Genomic DNA, 6,547 nt, shown 5'->3' with positions numbered 1-6,547 from the left:
ATAATAGGAAGTAGGTTTTATTTGAAATTTTAAAACCTAGCATGTAGCGAATTAAAATGCCTCATGCGGTTTTCTTTATGTGATCCGAATTTTAAAAGTATAAAGTAGTATGTGTTTTTCCATGGTAATCGTAAGACTTTTCAGTGTTGTTCATATAGTAATTCATCTTAATTATACCTTCCAATGTGCCATTGTTGTTCATTACAGTTGTCAGAAAAAAAAACAACAAGATTCGATGATAATTTAAGCTACCCGAAATGGTTTTTTTAAACGTTCTGTTATTCTCAGTTTTTCATTTGTTTTACATAATTCAATAGTATTGAAAAAAAAACTTGCATTTGTTATATTTAATTATTTACCATTGAATAATACTAGTTATGACTAATTTTGTTAATTTATAATTTTTTCTTGATTGTTTCATGTATTTTATGATTTTGTATTTGCAATGTATTTTTTTATCATTTTGTTGTACATCTTGTAATTTTCTTTCTTGCTGCAATGTTTAGTACCATACGTATTTTGCGTTTGTTCGAATCGATGTGCACAATTTGTTTAATACATTTAAAGGGGTTGAAAATTAAGTTAATTATTTAATAGATTCAATGCAGATATGCATTGATAATGATCCTCGATTGATTAAATCAAATTTAAACAAATATTGAACGCTAATAAATGACATAATTGATTGATAGAATAATAAAAATATTATCTTAAATACTAGTACCCAAAACACCTTCAGAAATGCTAATTACCTGAGACGGACATTGTAAATACATCTGTTTTTCTATTTATTAAGTTTTCAACAAAATGTATTATTCTATATTAAATTATGAACCTATATCAATCGCTTAATAAGAATTTGAAGCCTTTCAATCATGGGTGTTTGTTGCCGTTTTGCATTTGATTAAAAAATTGATGGTTTTCAAAAAGAAGACGAAAATTTGAAAAATAAACACATAAAATTAACGACGAACCATCACGACAAATATCCCCTGATAAATATTGAATAAAGGGGCATACTCACGATTTTGGTCAAATTTTATTTTATTAATTTTATTATTTACAATGCCTAAGTAATGCATTTCTAATGATCAAACAAAATTTGAGCGTCAGTGATAGGCAAGATACATAATTATATCAACAATGCTCATGCCATGTGTTTTGTTTGTATTGGACATTTTCGGTTGGATGAACATTTACTAAACAGCGACTTCGATCTGTCAGTATGGAGTGCACGTCTCACTAAAAGTGTATAGTGTCTTGTAAATTTTGCATTAACCGAGTGGTAGTATATACAAAATTTAAATCATGACAACTTGTAAATTTTGTTTTTACTGCCACCCGGTAAATTCAAAATTTACGATATGACAACAGTTTCACGAAATATATGGCGATAACATTCTTACACCAACAATGCGCTCGTTGTATACCGCAAAAAATGTATAAAGTCTGGCCTTGCTATAGGTATATGTATATGAAATGAATCATTTAGATTTTATGACAACTTTATATACCTTACGTACTTTGCACACACATAGACAGCAATGCCCCCCCCCCCCCCAATAAAACAAGAGAACAATAACAATTTATTGTTTCATAGGCTTTTAGTTTTGCGGTTGACCTCTGTTTGATGATATAATTCTGTTGTATTTTCGTCTAACCTGTGGTGTTTCTCTATTCATTTGCTGTTCAGTGAATGAAGTCCCAATTGGATAACTATTTGAGTAAATTTTATCGGCAAGTAAAACGCACTCCTCAGGAAAGGGGAGTTCTCTTCCGACAAAGTTAGGTAGGAGGGCGCACTGCTTGGACCTGGAAATCCACACCTAATATGCCGTATTTTACACAAATTGTCAATGCGTGTACAATCTGTGCGTGAATAGCATGAAAATGTCTATAACCCGAATGATAAAGTTCTTAGGGTTCTGCCTTTGGTCTGTATATTTTAAAGGATGTTCCATCTATTGCACCTACTGCTGTGACAATTTTTCCAAACAATTAACATCTGCCCCCATTTGTTTATGGGCGGCCAAGATACAAATTGAAAACAATACACATGATATAACTCGATAAGATATGATAGTTCCTCTTTCACTGTTGTTACGCTAATGTTAAATAAAGATGATAGCATATGATATGTAGAGTAACATCTCAACCAAATTAAGAAGAGCAGTGTCTGTTGTTTGACGTAATCAGGTGACGTGCTGGGATTGCATTGCTTTGAAACTCAAACAAATCACGAACAATATCAACGAACGAATCGGGAGTTTTGCCAGTTATTTCATAAAATGAATACATGTACATGTGTGTACAGAATTTTTGACAAACATCTCTTCCACTTCACTCCACTGGGAGTTAGTTCCGATGAAGAAAGCAGTTAGCCTTGTTACATATACATGTACATGTACATGTAGCTTTCAATAGAATAAAATGTTTTTGTGTTGTAATTTTTATCTAAATTCAATTGGCTTTTAGTGTATGATTATGAACTTGGACATGAAAACATTATTTATTTGCCATATTGAAAAAGTGCAGCATGTCAAAAACATTTATGCGAAATACATGCAGAATTTTAGTGTTTTTAGGGTTCCATACAGTTTATCGATTATTGCAAGTCGTAGTAAATGTTCACCCAACCGAAAATGTCCATTAGTCCAATAAATATACCTGTTAAAGTTTTTTTTTTCAACAACGCTGATTTTTTTATCTGCCTATTCCTTTTGAGCATAAGAAACAGTTTCTATCCTTTGTAACATTAACAAACTGGAATTTTTTTCTTTTCAACATTCAAAATGTAAACAAAAACATGACATGACCTTTGATTACACGACAAAGAATTATGAGCTCTGTATCTTACTCATAACTGACGACTGACGCTACAATTTTGATTAACTATTAGAAGTTCCTAAAATAAATATAAAAGTGATTAAAAACGAAAAAATAAATTTTGACCAAACTCGGGTCTCTTTAAAAGCCCGATGAAGCTTAATTTATACTATTTGCTATATATTAAAAATACTGTTTTTAAGCTCCATTTGTTCCAACCAATTGAATTCTACGTCAATTCCAAACCTTTTTTAAAACTATTATCACTGCAATATGCGATATTATGCTTAAAATACCGTCAAATATCGATAAACAATGGTTTATTGATGTAAAGGTAAATAAAAAAGGTTATAGAGAATATATAAATTCACTGATTAAAATAAATTATGTTTGAAAACAAGCCATTTATTCGGGCCATTAAGGTAACCACATATGACTGTAAACTTTCAAGTTTTCTCATTTAAAAAAACTTTCTATGGACTTAAGAAGTGCTACTTAGATACTGTTTTGTATCTATTATAGAAAAAATTCATTACCCTTCGTTTAAATGAAGTAAGATTTAAAGATATGGAAAATTATATTACAAGTATAACCGAAAAATACTATTGAAATAAAGAAGAAAATAAATAAATATACGTGCCTTGAATATAAGGAATATGTTGGAAAAACAGAAATACAATCACAAAAGTTGTCATTATTCCTTTCTCTTTATGCATCCTAAGCTCTCCTTATCTTTAAAACTATGAAGTTTTGATACTTCATTCAAAACATTTAAACACTCCAATGGAGTGGGTCTGCATTGCTACATTTCCTAACATAATTATCACATGATTAATTTACCATATCATCAATGAAAATTGATTTAAAAGACATGTATCAACGTCCTTTAAAATTCAACACTTTCATTTGCAGACAGGTATATATCGTGTAATAGGTACACTATTCATATGTTAGTGTTACATACATATTAATTGTTTACGCTTTTATTACATCAATGTTGTAAATATTAAAAAATATATTTATGACACGAAATTCAACTTTAAAAAATTGTTGTGAAGAAATCTTTAAGACAATTAGCAATCTTGAAAAATATAAATGAAACATCCATTTGATTCAGCATTTATTCCAAAAATTGAAATTGTACGGTAGAAATTCTTTCACTTAGTTGACTTTGTAAGATGTTTAAATTTGGTCGACCTGTCAATTCGCATATACATGTCTAAAAACAAAACGAAAATGTGTGTATGTTGATAGTTTTAATGAACATTCTACTTTAAAACAGGACAATTTGACATAATTATCTGACAAGTGTTGGCACAACTATACCTCCATAAATAAGTAATTTCGGACCTAAAAAGAGGATAATTTCAGAAATTTTATATCGACCTTTCAGAAAATAGTCTGTATACTGGATGACACCAATTCAGTAATGGCAGATCGTTGAATTTCCAAACACAACTGTCGACAAAAAGTTGTGACGAGTCGACTTAGAGATACCTGACAGAACAGTAACTAAAACATCTCTAAAATTTATGCTATATCTAGAATTTTAAAGATGTGACCTCTACTGATTTACTTTTAAATGAGACATTAAATACATGTCTATTTGTAAGCAAAGTTTTGGAAAGATGACATTTCTATATTCTTTTATTTGCGTTATAACTTGGTTACTTCAAAATTTTGTAACATCTGTTGTTGTGTTGTATGTACTGACATTTGAAGCCACCAGTAAAGCAAGAATTTTTAAACTTTGACTTAGATTTTACTATTATAGTCACTACAAGTACCCAACGTCATACTGTATTTCAACCATAAGAAAATAATAATTCAAACGATAAATATTTGTTTGATTTCTTCAAATAATCAATTTCCATGTCAAATTTCAGCAAAAATTTCAGGAAAATTATCATTTCTGTTTGGGCCCTATGTTTTCTGAAAATGGCATATGACATCGGTCACAAATAAAATAAATGAACATTGTAGGTCCCCATCTTTATATCCAAGTGGTTTTCAGACGATTGACAATACTATTATTTCAGGTGCCAACATCCTAAATTGATTCAGCCGCAGCTTAGACCCAGTCATTCAATGTGAAAAAATACTAGGATGAAAGAAGGTCCAAATAAAAAAGAGAGTTTATGCACAAATCGTGTTTCTACTGGTTGTGGTGATACTGATACCATCTCAAAGTAAGTGAAGCGTTGTTTCAGATTATATGAAGGACACAGACGATTAAAAATTATTATTTTCTTCATACTTGCATCCTACATTCTTTAAACAGGTTTTTTTTACCTTATAAATTTCATCAGCCACGACAATAAAATTTAAAATGAAAGATACAAGTACACATGTATTTTACAGGTAAATGAATCAGCATGGAACTAGTTCATTGAGAATTTGTGTTGTTCATTGTGGGGGTGAGGTATTCCATGTATTAACCTTAAGATGACGGCCATGTCTGCGATACAACAAAGGGTGCACTAAGCATCTCACAATTAGTGCCTATAATTTCATGTCTGCCATATCAAGAAAACGATCAGATGAAACATTTATGCAGTACATGATCAAATCACAATGACAAGTCATTAGTGACAATTGAAAATGGTTTTAAACGAATTAAAAAGTCGTTAAGAATTTCAAATAAGTAGTGCACGTGAACCGTTTACCAGTTTAAAGATTTTAAATGTTCATTGTGAATGCACTTTTTGTTTTCAATTTTATGGATGTGGATGCAAACTTCTTTTGAAATATTGTCCTTAATTTAATTATTTTGATTTCTTTGTTTTTCTGAATATCTGCCGTAATGGTTACAGTGCGCACTATTCGAGTAAACTAACAAAGGTACATGTACTTGTTTCTGCCTTGAAATGTACCCTTATAGTATATAATATGTTCTGACATGTTGTGATAGAAAGATATATTTCACCTTTTTATTTCACTGTTCATCTTATTCAAAACTTAGAAACGAATCTTTTACCTGTATTTGCTATGATCCTATGGAATTAAACATTTCAGACGCGGATTGCACTTACTTTCTTTTATCTAGCGTTACCAGAAAAAGTCTTATGATCAAATTATGAAACAAAATTTAAGAGACAGTATTATATACTGAACAATTACAACCCCTGACTTTTCAACTTTATTTTTTGTTACTTTTTCAATCATTCGACTTGCATCTACATAATATTTAAATATGACTCGTGGCGAAAGAATAAACAGTGGTATATCAATCATTTATCCAGCTTTGGGCGATATTCACCGCATATTTAGCTAAACATGTTATAATAGTAAAAAGTTACGTCCATAAGTATGATTTCTTTAATTTTTTACGGAGTTTATCTTAGTTTATAGCTTTATATAAAACTGACAGGACTGAAATCTACAAAAACTAGTTTCAACCAGTTCATCGATCGGTGGAAACCTTCGGCAACCTTAAAATTAGTGACTGCACGAAATAATCATGATTATATCAGACTCAAATTCCCAAATAAGACAACTTCTATGTCTTTTATCTAACGTACAAATGTACATTATTAAAAGTTAATATACTTTTACTTACTATTTTACTTAATCAATTCATTACTGTATTGAAAGAAAGATGTCTTTCTTTCAATATAGTAATGAATTGATTAAGTAAAATAGTAAATAAAAAAAAAATTGTGATAATTTATGCGATCATTGCATAAAAAATTACATAACCAGCTTATGGGGGTTATTTATT

Source organism: Crassostrea angulata, chromosome 1 (assembly GCF_025612915.1).
Source record: "Crassostrea angulata isolate pt1a10 chromosome 1, ASM2561291v2, whole genome shotgun sequence".
Classification (NCBI taxonomy): Eukaryota; Metazoa; Mollusca; class Bivalvia; order Ostreida; family Ostreidae; genus Magallana; species Magallana angulata.
Note: the sequence above shows the minus strand (reverse complement) of the source record.